Below are 14,135 nucleotides of genomic sequence, written 5' to 3'. Positions count from 1 at the left end.
CTGTTTTCTGTGATGTGCCCACGTTGTGTTTTGGGGCATATCCTGTCGCGGGCGCTAGGCCTACCCACACAAGTGAGGTATCATTTTTATCGGGAGACTTGGGGGAACATAGAATAGCAAAACAAGTGTTATTGCCCCTTGTCTTTCTCTACATTTTTTCCTTCCAAATGTAAGACAGTGTGTAAAAAACACGTCTATTTGAGAAATGCCCTGTAATTCACATGCTAGTATGGGCACCCCGGAATTCATAGATGTGCAAATAACCACTGCTTCTCAACACCTTATCTTGTGCCCATTTTGGAAATACAAAGGTTTTCTTGATAGCTATTTTTTACTCTTTATATTTCAGCAAATGAATTGCTGTATACCCGGCATAGATTGAAAACCCACTGCAGGGTGCAGGTCATTTATTGGCTCTGGGTAGCTAGAGTTCTTGATGAACCTATAAGCCCTATATATCCCCGCAACCAGAAGAGTCCAGCAGACGTAACGGTATATTGCTTTCGAAAATCTGACATTTCTGGAAAAAGTTACAGAGTAAAACGTAGAGAAAAATTGATGTTTTTTTCACCTCAATTTCAATATTTTTCTTTTTCAGTTGTTATTTTCTGTAGGAAACCCTTGTAGGATCTACACAAATGACCCCTTGCTGAATTCAGATTTTTGTCTACTTTTCAAAAATGTTGCGGTTTCTGGGATCCAGCGTTGGTTTCATGCCCATTTCTGTCACTGACTGGAAGGAGGCTGAAAGCACAAAAAATCGTAAAAATGGGGTATGTCCCAGTAAAATGCCAAAATTGTGTTGAAAAATTGGGTTTTCTGATTCAAGGCTGCCTGTTGCTGGGAAGCTGGTGATTTTATCACCGCAAACCCTTTGTTGATGCCCTTTTCAGGGAAAAAACCACAAGCCTTCTTCTGCAGCCCATTTTCCCAATTTTTTTGAAAAAAACGAAATTTTCACTCTTTTTTGGCTAATTTCTTGGCCTCCTTCTGGGGAACCCACAAAGTCTGGGTACCTCTAGAATCCCTAGGATGTTGGAAAAAAAGGACGCAAATTTGGCGTGGGTAGCTTATGTGAACAAAAAGTTATGAGGGCCTAAGCGCGAACTGCTCCAAATAGCCAAAAAAAGGCTCGGCACAGGAGGGGGAAAAGGCCTGGCAGCGAAGGGGTTAATATTCACACGTAAACGTTTTCTCATTCTTTGTCTCCTATCTTTATTAAGACTTTTTTATTATTGTTTTGAGTCATGCTGTTATTAAGACAATTGACATCTCGCCCATTAACACTGTTATTTTAAGTAGGACTTACTGTTCACCACTTCAACACTGTTGAATTGGCAGGAATATCTCCATTTGAAATGTTATATATGTGGATTTGCATGATATTACTATCTCGACTGTCTTCTAACAACCTATAATATATGGTTTAATACATATTGCATAATTCTTTCTTTCCAGATTTTCTGTTATAGGTCTACTTCTAAGAATTAATGCACAGTTGGATGCCTTATAAATAATCTCATATATTGCATTTACTGATATATGTATAATGTTTTTTTTGTTTTTTGTGTTTAGAAATCTGAGAAGTTAATATTTCATAATATTTTTCATATATGGCCATAATTTGATGTATTATTTCTCTATTTAACACAGTCTGTATATTGACATGTACTTCTCAATAAACATATAAAAAAAAAAAAAAAAAAGAAGAAGCATGCAAGAAGCTGTAAAGGAAATGGCGGAGAAATTACTTCAAAGTTGACGAGAAGTGTCTAAAGACCTCCTTGGTCAATTACAAAAGAGAGGCCAGCAAAACTAAAGCAGAACATTTTGCTAACAAAATTGTGGTAGCCTCAAACAGCACAAAAAAGGTTTTCGAGATCCTTTGGGAATTATCAAATCTCAACTGTATTAAAAATACAGTCACTCCTTCACAGGAGCTGTGTGATAATCTGGCAGATTATCTGGAAGATTAACAACATATTGGAAGATATTGGTCCCCCCACTCAAACCAGGCTCAAAAATGTTCATAAGAGTTCAGAGGTACGGGAAGGCCAGTCAAATAGGTTTGACCTCTTTGACCCTATCTCAATGCAGTGAAGTGTACTGCTTCCAGATCACCACTAGATCCCCTGCCTCCTAGGGTATGGAAAGAGCTGGCAGGTAGTTGGTTTCCCCAACTCTGCAACTGCGCAATTAGTTCTCGGAATAGGGGATTGTACCATCTGCCTGGAAGAAAGCAATGGTTACCCCTCTTTTAAAGAAACCCTCAGTGGTGATCCATTGATCCTGAGAAACTACAGACCCACGTCGCTCCATCCTTTCCCTGTGAAAATATTAGAGCAATATGTGAGCAGGAAGATTTCTCACTTCCTAGAGACCCATTCCCCCTCAAGGATAAACAGTTTGGGTTCCAACTGCGGCATGGTACTGAGTCGGCCCAAATTACTGCTTCGGATTAGCTGCAGATGAGGGTGGACGGAGGTCAGTCGACAGTCCTGGTTATGCTCGATTTGTCGACTGCCTTCAACACAGTCAGCCATATAATCCTCCCGGATAGATTAGCAGCAGTTGGAGCGGGTGATCTGTGCTGAAAAGAATGGAATCATATCTGGCGGATCAGAGTCAAGCCATTGCTCTGCGTCATTATAGATCCGAATACCAATACCTGCGTTCAGGGAGCCCCCCGGGGATCGGCACTCAGCCCTGTCCGTTCAATGTGTATATGAAGCTCCTCATAACACTCAAAGGAACATAGCTTGAAGTTGCTAATTTATGCGGACGAGACACAACTGATACTGCTCCTTACTAACAACAAGGGTGAGACACTCATGGCCTTTTAAAGAGGCATGTCAGAAATCTTTGAAACTAAATGAGGGCAATACAGAGTTTCTATGCTGTCCAACAGGCAGTTTCCCCATGACACTTCCCCAAAATATAAAGCCCCTCTCAGCAAATGCGCCCCAGCCATTAGACAGTTCGTTATCTTGGAGATGTGTTTGACAATAAACTGTCCCTGGAAAGCCAGGTGACAAAAGTAGCAGGTGTATGTTGTGCACTACTCCGTGGGGGGCTGAGGAAAGTGCTCCCACTCTCGCTCCCACATTCCAGATCCTTGGTGGCGCGGAGGGACATAGGAGGTCATTCCGACCCTGGCGGTCCAAGACCGCCAGCGCCGGGGCCCACGGAAGCACCGCCAACAGGCTGGCAGTGCTTCAATGCCCATTCTGACCGCGGCGTTAAAGCCGCGGTCAGAAAAGGGAATCCGGCGGTTTCCCGCCGGATTTCCCCTGCTTGGGCTGAATCTCCATGGTGGCGCTGCAAGCAGCGCCGCCATACAGGATGGCGGGAACGGGTGTCGTGCACTGGCATGGGCAGTGCAGGGGGCCCCTAACAGGGCCCCATAAAGATTTTCACTGTCTGCATTGCAGACAGTGAAAATCGCGACGGGTGCAACTGCACCCGTCGCACCCCTGCAACTCCGCCGGCTCCATTCGGAGCCGGATTCATCGTTGCAGGGCCTTTCCCGCTGGGCGCCCCTTTGGCGGGCGCCCGCCGGCCCAGCGGAAAAGCCAGAATGGCCTCCGCTGTCTTTTGACCGCAGAGCGCCCAAGTGGCGGTTCCCGCCCGGCGGGCGGTGCCCGCCGAAGTTAAAATGAGGCCCATAGTCAGTAGGCTAGATTATTGCTACGGGTTTCTACCTGGAGCACCGGACTATTTGATTAAGCGCCTGTAACGAGCGCAAGTGGCAGCGGCAAAGCTGGCACTAAACGTAGGTCCTGGGCGCAGGACGTCTTGAAGGAACTGCACTGGCTTCCTATAAAGCAGAGCATCACGTTCAACGCCATATCCATTGTGTTTAAGGCCTCACAGCAGAAAGGCCTGCTGCCACTGCAACACAGATTTAAAAGATACATCCCTGAAGGATACCTTCACTCTAGTACGGCAAGCCTGTTTGTGTCCATACTTATCAGTGGTCGAGGCAAGGGGGCCGGGCCTCCTCAGTCAAGGCAGCCCAGATGTGGAATGAGGTTCCTCACTCACTAAGGGCTTCAACGGAGCTGCTACAATCCAGAAAGGCCTTGAAGACTTGGCTTTTCCCGAAGTAACAAGGCAAGTCAGTTCTTCTTGTCCACTAGAGCCAGGATACTAGTGTGCTGAGAGTCACGCTCTACAAATATTATAAAAAAATAAATATAAATAAATGCTTTTTTTTTTTTTAAATCACTGACCTGGTATTCTCACCAAGGTATTGTAAATAACAGCGAAATCACTAACATCAGCTGTTACAGAATATGTATGTTGGTCAGCAACAATGCCACTGAGATTATGCTATGCTAATGTAATTAATTATGTACATATAAAAATAAAATCTCAATGAAACTGTTTAAAAAAAAAAGGTAAGTAACGTGAGTGGTGGGCAACATACATTCCATGGAAGACTATGCAGAGGAACTTGCAAGTCACATACAGCTGTTAAACTCCTACGGGAATTTAGAGAGAATACAGCTATGTTCACCTACATAAACTGAGGGAGAAAGTAAAGATTCAAGGCAAAGGTACAAACGTGGTCAGAGATTATACAGATTCAACACTTTAAACGCTTGATGTAAACACAATAAAGAAATGCAGTGCTGTTGGGGAAAAAGACAGATTTCTATAACCACATACCAGGCATGGTATATCAGGCTCTGCTATTTGCTTCACTGTGCAAAACACAGCAGTAAGTCTATCAAAATGAATTATTAAACCATAACAGCGTGAACTGCTAGTACAGCGAGAGATCAGCCAGGACTGCCTACATGAGCCATTTGCATCAGAGCAAACCAGGACCAACCAGTGCCCGTGTTCAATCTGGCTTGACAGCAGCTGTCTATTGAACTCATTTGATAAAGAGTATAAAAAATAAATAAAAAAAAAAAGACCTTTCAGAAATACTACAAAGAGGAGCTTACGATCTGCCCACATGTTGGATTCCTTGAGGACAGCATTTCACTTAACAGACGTAGTGTACTTCCACAAACAAGCACTGGCAAAGCCAAAAGGTCTCAACTACATTCGAGCTACTGGCTTTACCGATGTCTTTTAGCCATGTTGTAGTGCAGCCTAACTACATAATACCTTTTATCATTCGGTGAGAGGGGAGAAGCAACAGAGACAAGGGGCGAAGTGAGTGGGAAGAAGCGACATGGACACTGGGTGGGAGGGAAGAACAAGAGGGACAAGGGGCGGGTGAGGGAAAAAGAAACACGGACAAGGAATGGGGTGGAAAGGAAGTAGCAACATGGACAAGGGGTGAGGTGGGAGGGAAGTAGCAACATGGACAAGGGGTGAAGTGGGAGGGAAGAAGCAACTCGGACAAGGGGTGAGGTGGGAGGGAAGAAGCAACATTAGAAGCAACACGGCCACGGGTGGGAGGGAAGAATCAACATGGACATCGGGGGTGGAAGAGAAGATGTAAAACGGACATGTGGTGGGAGGGAAGAAGCAACACGGACATGATGGGGTGGGAGGGAAGAAGCAACACAGACATGGGGGAGGGAGATAAGAAGCAACACAGACATGGGGGAGGGAGATAAGAAGCAACACGGACATGGGGGAGGGAGATAAGAAGCAACACGGACATGGGCGAGGGAGATAAGCAACACGGAAATGGGGAGTGGGAGGGAAGATCCAACATGAACATTGAGCATCAAGAAGGATAACAAGCAGCAAGGCAGACAAGGGAGTGTGGGAGGGGAGAGGCAGCAGGGACAAGGGAGGGTGGGAGGGGAGAAGCCGCAAGAAGAGGGGTGGGTGGGAGGGGAGAAGCAGCAAGAAGTGGGAGGGGAGAAGCCGCAAGGACAGGGGTGGGTGGGTGGGAGGGAGGGGAGAAGCCGCAAGGACAGGGGTGGGTGGGTGGGAGGGAGGGAGGGGAGAAGCCGCAAGGACAGGGGTGGGTGGGTGGGAGGGGAGAAGCCGCAAGGACAGGGGTGGGTGGGTGGGAGGGGAGAAGCAACAAGGACAGGGGTGTGTGGATGGGAGGGGAGAAGCCGCAAGGACAGGGGTGGGTGGGTGGGAGGGGAGAAGCCGCAAGGACAGGGGTGGGTGGGTGGGAGGGGAGAAGCCGCAAGGACAGGGGTGGGTGGGTAGGAGGGGAGAAGCCGCAAGGACAGGGGTGGGTGGGTGTGAGGGGAGAAGCCGCAAGGACAGGGGTGGGTGGGTGGGAGGGGAGAAGCCGCAAGGACAGGGGTGGGTGGGTGGGAGGGGAGAAGCCGCAAGGACAGGGGTGGGTGGGTGGGAGGGGAGGGGAGAAGCCGCAAGGACAGGGGAGGGTGGGATGGGAGGGGAGAAGCCGCAAGGACAGGGGAGGGTGGGATGGGAGGGGAGAAGCCGCAAGGACAGGGGAGGGTTGGGGGGGGGAGAAGCTGCAAGGACAGGGGAGGGTTGGGGGGGGGGGAGAAGCCACAAGGACAGGGGAAGGTGGGGGGGGGAAGAAGCCGCAAGGAAAAGGGAGGGTGGGAGGGAAGAAGAGGCAAGGAAAAGGGAGGGTGGGAGGGAAGAAGAGGCAAGGAAAAGGGAGGGTGGGAGGGAGGGAAGAAAAGGATAGGAAAAGGGAGGGTGGGAGGGAAGAAAAGGCGAGGAAAAGGGATGGTGGGAGGGAAGAAAAGGCGAGGAAAAGGGAGGGTGGGAGGGAAGAAAAGGCGAGGAAAAGGGAGGGTGGGAGGGAAGAAAAGGCGAGGAAAAGGGAGGGAAGAAAAGGCGAGGAAAAGGGAGGGTGGGAGGGAAGAAAAGGCGAGGAAAAGGGAGGGTGGGAGGGAAGAAAAGGTGAGGAAAACAGAGGGTGGGAGGGAAGAAAAGGTGAGGAAAACAGAGGGTGGGAGGGAAGAAAAGGCGAGGAAAAGGGAGGGTGGGAGGGAAGAAAAGGCGAGGAAAAGGGAGGGTGGGAGGGAAGAAAAGGCGAGGAAAAGGGAGGGTGGGAGGGAAGAAAAGGCGAGGAAAAGGGAGGGAAGAAGAGGCAAGGAAAAGGGAGGGAAGAAGCAACATGGACAAAGGAGGGAGGGAAGAAACAACAGCGACAAGTGAAGGGAGAAGCAACACAGGAGGGTGGGAGGTAAGAAGCAACACAGACAGGGAAGGGTGGGAGGTAAGAAGCAACACGGACAAGGGAGGCTGGGAGGGAAGAAGCAACACGGACAAGGGAGGCTGGGAGGGAAGAAGCAACACGGACAAGGGAGGCTGGGAGGGAAGAAGCAACACGGACAAGGGAGGCTGGGAGGGAAGAAGCAACACGGACAAGGGAGGGTGGGAGGGAAGAAGCAACACGGACAAGGGAGGGTGGGAGGGAAGAAGCAACACGGACAAGGGAGGGTGGGAGGGAAGAAGCAACACGGACAAGGGAGGGTGGGAGGGACGAAGCAACACGGACAAGGGAGGGTGGGAGGGACGAAGCAACACGGACAAGGGAGGGTGGGAGGGACGAAGCAACACAGACAAGGGAGGGTGGGAGGGACGAAGCAACACAGACAAGGGAGGGTGGGAGGGACGAAACAACACGGACAAGGGAGGGTGGGAGGGACGAAGCAACACGGACAAGGGAGGGTGGGAGGGAAGAAGCAACATGGACAAGGGAGGGTGGGAGGGACGAAGCAACACGGACAAGGGAGGGTGGGAGGGACGAAGCAACACAGACAAGGGAGGGTGGGAGGGACGAAACAACACAGACAAGGGAGGGTGGGAGGGACGAAGCAACACGGACAAGGGAGGGTGGGAGGGACGAAGCAACACGGACAAGGGAGGGTGGGAGGGAAGAAGCAACACGGACAAGGGAGGGTGGGAGGGACGAAGCAACACAGACAGGGGACGGTGGGAGGGAGGGAAGAAGCAACACTGACAGGGGAGGGTGGGAGGGAGGGAAGAAGCAACAGACAGGGGTGGGAGGGAAGAAGCAACACGGACAAGGGAGGGTGAGAGGGACGAAGCAACACGGAGAAGGGAGGGTGGGAGGGAAGAAGCAACACGGAAAAGGGAGGGTGGGAGGGAAGAAGCAACACGGAAAAGGGAGGGTGGGAGGGAAGAAGCAACACGGAAAAGGGAGGGTGGGAGGGAAGAAGCAACACGGAAAAGGGAGGGTGGGAGGGAAGAAGCAACACGGAAAAGGGAGGGTGGGAGGGAAGAAGCAACACGGAAAAGGGAGGGTGGGAGGGAAGAAGCAACACGGAAAAGGGAGGGTGGGAGGGAAGAAGCAACACGGAAAAGGGAGGGTGGGAGTGAGGGAAGAAACAACAGACAAGGGAGGGAAGAAGCAACACGGACAAGGGACGGCGGAAGGGCAGAAGCAACATGGCCAAGGGAGGGTGGGAGGGAAGAAGCAACACGGACAAGGGAGAGTGGGAGGGAAGAAGCAACACAGACAGGGGAGGGTGGGAGGGAGGGAAGAAGCAACACAGACAGGGGAGGGTGGGAGGGAGGGAAGAAGCAACACAGACAGGGGAGGGTGGGAGGGAGGCAAGAAGCAACAGACAGCGGAGGGTGGGAAGGAGGGAAGAAGCAACAGACAGGGTATTAGAAGCAACAGACAGGGGAGGGCGGGAGGGAGGGAAGAAGCAACACGGACAAGGGAGGGAAGAAGCAACACGGACAAGGGAGGGTGGGAGGGAAGAAGCAACACGGACAAGGGAGGGTGGGAGGGAAGAAGCAACATAGACAGGGGAGAGTTGGAGCAAAGGAGCAACACAGACAGGGGAGGGAAGAAGCAACACAGAGAGGGGAGGGTGGGAAGGAAGAAGCAACACAGGCAAGAAAGGGTGGGAGGGAAGGACAGCACAGACAGGGGAGGCTGGGAAGGAAGAAGCAATACGGACAAGGGAGGGTGGGAGGGAGGAAGCAATACGGACAAGGGAGGGTGGGAGGAAAGAAGGAACAAGGACAATGGAGGGTGGGAAGGAAGAGGCAGCGAGCAGCAAGACGGACAGCGAGCAGCAAGACGGACAAGGGAGTGTTGGAGGGGAAAAAGCAAAAGGAAGAAGCAACACGGACACAGAAGGGTGGGAGAGGGCAGCAAGGACAAGGGAGGGTGGGAGGGAAGAAGCAACACGGACAAGGGAGGGTGGGAGGGAAGAAGAGGCAAGGAACAGGGAGGGTGGGAGGGAAGAAGAGGCAAGGAGCAGGGAGGGTGGGAGGGAAGAAGAGGCAAGGAACAGGGAGGGTGGGAGGGAAGAAGAGGCAAGGAACAGGGAGGGTGGGAGGGAAGAAGAGGCAAGGAACAGAGAGGGTGGGAGGGAAGAAGAGGCAAGGAACAGGGAGGGTGGGATGGAAGAAGAGGCAAGGAACAGGGAGGGTGGGAGGGAAGAAGAGGCAAGGAACAGGGAGGGTGGGAGGGAAAAAGAGGCAAGGAACAGGGAGGGTGGAGGGAAAAAGAGGCAAGGAACAGGGAGGCTGGGAGGGAAAAAGAGGCAAGGAACAGGGAGGGTGGGAGGGAAGAAGAGGCAAGGAACAGGGAGGGTGGGAGGGAAGAAGAGGCAAGGAACAGGGAGGGTGGGAGGGAAGAAGAGGCAAGGAACAGGGAGGGTGGGAGGGAAGAAGAGGCAAGGAACAGGGAGGGTGGGAGGGAAGAAGAGGCAAGGAACAGGGAGGGTGGGAGGGAAGAAGAGGCAAGGAACAGGGAGGGTGGGAGGGAAGAAGAGGCAAGGAACAGGGAAGGTGTAAGGGAAGAAGAGGCAAGGAACAGGGAGGGTGGGAGGGAAGAAGAGGCAAGGAACAGGGAGGGTGGGAGGGAAGAAGAGGCAAGGAACAGGGAGGGTGGGAGGGAAGAAGAGGCAAGGAACAGGGAGGGTGGGAGGGAAGAAGAGGCAAGGAACAGGGAGGGTGGGAGGGAAGAAGAGGCAAGGAACAGGGAGGGTGGGAGGGAAGAAGAGGCAAGGAACAGGGAGGGTGGGAGGGAAGAAGAGGCAAGGAACAGGGAGGGTGGGAGGGAAGAAGAGGCAAGGAACAGGGAGGGTGGGAGGGAAGAAGAGGCAAGGAACAGGGAGGGCGGGAGGGAAGAAGAGTCGAGGGCGGGAGGGAAGAAGAGTCAAGGAACGGGGAGGGCGGGAGGGAAGAAGAGTCAAGGAACGGGGAGGGCGGGAGGGAAGAAGGAGCAAGGAACGGGGAGGGAGGGAAGAAGGAGCAAGGAACGGGGATGGCGGAAGGGAAGAAGGAGCAAGGAACGGGGAGGGGGGAGGGAAGAAGGAGCAAGGAACAGGGAGGTGGGAGGGAAGAAGGAGCAAGGAACAGGGAGGTGGGAGGGAAGAAGGAGCAAGGAACAGGGAGGGTGGGAGGGAGGGAAGGAGGAGCAAGGAGCAAGGACGATGGGTGGGAGGGAAGGAGGAGCAAGGAAAAGGGAGGGAGGGAAGGAGGAGCAAGGAAAAGGGAGGGCGGGAGGGAGGAAAGGAGGAGCAAGGAAAAGGGAGGGCGGGAGGGAGGAAAGGAGGAGCAAGGAAAAGGGAGGGCGGGAGGGAGGGAAGGAGGAGCAAGGAAAAGGGAGGGCAGGAGGGAGGGAAGGAGGAGCAAGGAAAAGGGAGGGCGGGAGGGAGGAGCAAGGAAAAGGGAGGGCGGGAGGGAGGGAAGGAGGAGCAAGGAAAAGGGAGGGCGGGAGGGAGGGAAGGAGGAGCAAGGAAAAGGGAGGGCGGGAGGGAGGGAAGGAGGAGCAAGGAAAAGGGAGGGCGGGAAAAATCAACACAGACAGGGGAGGGTGGGAGGGAAAAATCAACACAGACAGGGGAGGGTGGGAGGGAAAAATCAACACTGACAGGGGAGGGTGGGAGGAAAAAATCAACACAGACAGGGGAGGGTGGGAGGGATAAATCAACACAGACAGGGGAGGGTGGGAGGGATAAATCAACACAGACAGGGGAGGGTGGGAGGGATAAATCAACACAGACAGGGGAGGGTGGGAGGGATAAATCAACACAGACAGGGGAGGGTGGGAGGGATAAATCAACACAGACAGGGGAGGGCCAGACAGGGGAGGGTGGGGGAAAAAATCAACACAGACAGGGGAGGGTGGGGGGGAAATCAACACAGACAGGGGAGGGTGGGAGGTAAAAATCAACACAGACAGGGGAGGGTGGGGGGGAAAAATCAACACAGACAGGGGAGGGTGGGGGGGAAAAATCAACACAGACAGGGGAGGGTGGGGGGGAAAAATCAACACAGACAGAGGAGGGTTGGGGGGAAAAATCAACACAGACAGGGGAGGGTGGGGGGGGAAATCAACACAGACAGGGGAGGGTGGGGGGGAATCAACACAGACAGGGGAGGGTGGGGGGGGAATCAACACAGACAGGGGAGGGTGGGGGGTGAATCAACACAGACAGGGGAGGGTGGGGGGGGAATCAACACAGACAGGGGAGGGTGGGGGGGGAATCAACACAGACAGGGGAGGGTGGGGGGGAAATCAACACAGACAGGGGAGGGTGGGGGGGAAATCAACACAGACAGGGGAGGGTGGGGGGGAAAAATCAACACAGACAGGGGAGGGTGGGGGGGAAAAATCAACAGACAGGGGAGGGTGGGGGGGTAAAAATCAACACAGACAGGGGAGGGTGGGGGGGAAAAATCAACACAGACAGGGGAGGGTGGGGGGGGAAATCAACACAGACAGGGGAGGGTGGGGGGGGAAAATCAACACAGACAAGGGAGGGTGGGAGGGAAGAAGTAACACGGACAAGTGAGGGTAGGAGGGAAGAAGTAATGCAGACAAGTGAGGGTAGGAGGGAAGAAGCAACACGGACAAGGGAGGGCGGGAGGGAAGAAGCAACATGACATGGGAGGGTGAGAGTGAGGGAAGAAGCAACATGGACATGGGAGGGTGAGAGTGAGGGAAGAAGCAACACAGACAAGGGAGGGTGGGAAGTATGGAAGAAACAAAACCGACAAGGGAGAGTAGAAGCAACACAAGAGGGTGGGTGGGAAGAAGCAACACGGGAGGATCGGTGGGAAGAAGCAACACATGAGGGTGGGTGGGAAGAAGCAACATGGACAAGGGAGTGTGGGAGAGAAAAAGCAACACAGACAGGGAAGGATGGTAGGGACGAAGCAAGATAGGGGAGAGGAGGGAATAAGCAACACAGACAGGGGAGGGTGGAAGGTAATTAGCACCACGGACAAGGGAGGAAGAGAAGAAGCAATACCAACAGGGGAGGGTGAGAGTGAGGGAAGAAACAACAGACAAGAGAGGGAAGAAGCAACACGGACAAGGGACGGCAGAAGGGAAGAAGCAACATGGACAAGGGAGGGTGGGAGGGAAGAAGCAACATGGACAAGGGAGGGTGGGAGGGAAGAAGCAACACGGACAAGGGAGAGTGGGAGGTAAGAAGCAACACGGACAAGGGAGGGTGGGAGGGAAGAAGCAACACGGACATGGGAGGGTGGGAGGGAAGAAGCAACACGGACAGGGGAGAGTGGGAGGTAAGAAGCAACACGGACAAGGGAGGGAAGAAGCAACACGGACAAGGGAGGGAAGAAGCAACACGGACAAGGGAGAGTGGGAGGGAAGACTAACACGGACAATGGAGAGTGGGAGGGAAGACTAACACGGACGTGGGAGGGAAGACTAACACGGACAAGGGAGGGTAAGAGCGAAGAAGCAACACGGGCAAGGGAGGGTGGGAGAGAAGAAGCAACACGGGCAAGGGAGGGTGGGAGGGAAGAAGCAACACGGGCAAGGGAGGGTGGGAGGGAAGAAGCAACACGGGCAAAGGAGGGTGGGAGGGAAGAAGCAACACGGGCAAAGGAGGGAAGAAGCAACACGGACAAGGGAGGGTGGGAGGGAAGAAGCAACACGGACAAGGGAGGGTGGGAGGGAAGAAGCATCAAGTAGCAAGACTGACATCGAGCAGCAAGACGGACATCTAGCAGCAGGACGGACATCGAGCAGCAGGACGGACATCGAGCAGTAAGTGACCAGCAAAGAGGACAGCGAGCAGCAAGATGGACAAGGGAGGGTGGGAGGCAAGAAGCTACATGGACAAGGGAGGTTGGGAGGGAATAAGCAACACGGACAAGGGAGGGAAGAAGCAGAAAGGAAATGGAGGGTTGGAGGTAAGAAGCAGCAAGGACAAGGGAGGGTTGGAGGTAAGAAGCAAAAAGGACAAGGGAGGGTGGGAGGTAAGAAGCAGCAAGGACAAGGGAGGGTGGGAGGGAAGAAGCAGCAAGGACAAGGGAGGGTGGGAGGGAAGAAGCAGCAAGGACAAGGGAGGGTGGGAGGGAAGAAGCAGCAAGGACAAGGGAGGGTGGGAGGGAAGAAGCAGCAAGGACAAGGGAGGGTGGGAGGGAAGAAGCAGCAAGGACAAGGGAGGGTGGTGGAGAAGAAGCAGCAAGGACAAGGGAGGGTGGTGGAGAAGAAGCAGCAAGGACAAGGGAGGGTGGGAGGGAAGAAGCAGCAAGGACAAGGGAGGGAAGAAGCAGCAAGGACAAGGGAGGGAAGAAGCAGCAAGGACAAGGGAGGGTGGGAGGGAAGAAGCAGCAAGGACAAGGGAGGGTGGGAGGGAAGAAGCAGCAAGGACAAGGGAGGCTGGGAGGGAAGAAGCAGCAAGGACAAGGGAGGGCGGGAGGGAGGGAAAAAGCAGCAAGGGAGGGTGGGAGGGAGCAGAGGGAAGAAGCAACACGGACAAGGGATGGTGGGAGGGAAGATGCAACAGAAAATGGAGGGTAAAAGCAACACGGATAAGGGATGGTGGGAGGGAAGAAGAAACACGGACACGGGAGGGAAGAATCAACATGGACAAGGGAGGGTGGAAAGAAGAAGCAACACGGTCAAGTGAGGGTGGGAGGGGCACACTAAGATGGCAGCACAAGCTGTTTTTTTTTCCACTTGAGGCTCCGATACGACCTGGGCCCATCACACATATCTGTGTATTCATTGGGGCCAAAAGCACCCTTTCCCCAGACAGCTGCTTCTAAGGCCAGACACTGGGGCTGTTCTTCACTTGCGCTGTTGACATCAGACCACCCATGTATATAGGCCTGGTGAAGACCGCCTACTTTCTATCCCAAGTTGTCAGCAAGTCTGTGGCATCCAAGGCTTTGCTGCGCACCCTCGTCTGCGGAGAAGTGAGCTTGAGGGGCCGCAGTGTAGGGCAGCTCGGGAAGGCAGCTCTGAGTCGCTGGGGTAG

The sequence above is a fragment of the Pleurodeles waltl genome, chromosome 4_2 (assembly GCF_031143425.1).
Source record: "Pleurodeles waltl isolate 20211129_DDA chromosome 4_2, aPleWal1.hap1.20221129, whole genome shotgun sequence".
Lineage (NCBI taxonomy): Eukaryota > Metazoa > Chordata > Amphibia > Caudata > Salamandridae > Pleurodeles > Pleurodeles waltl.
The sequence above is the reverse complement of the archived record's forward strand: the minus strand, read 5'-3'. Positions refer to the sequence as shown.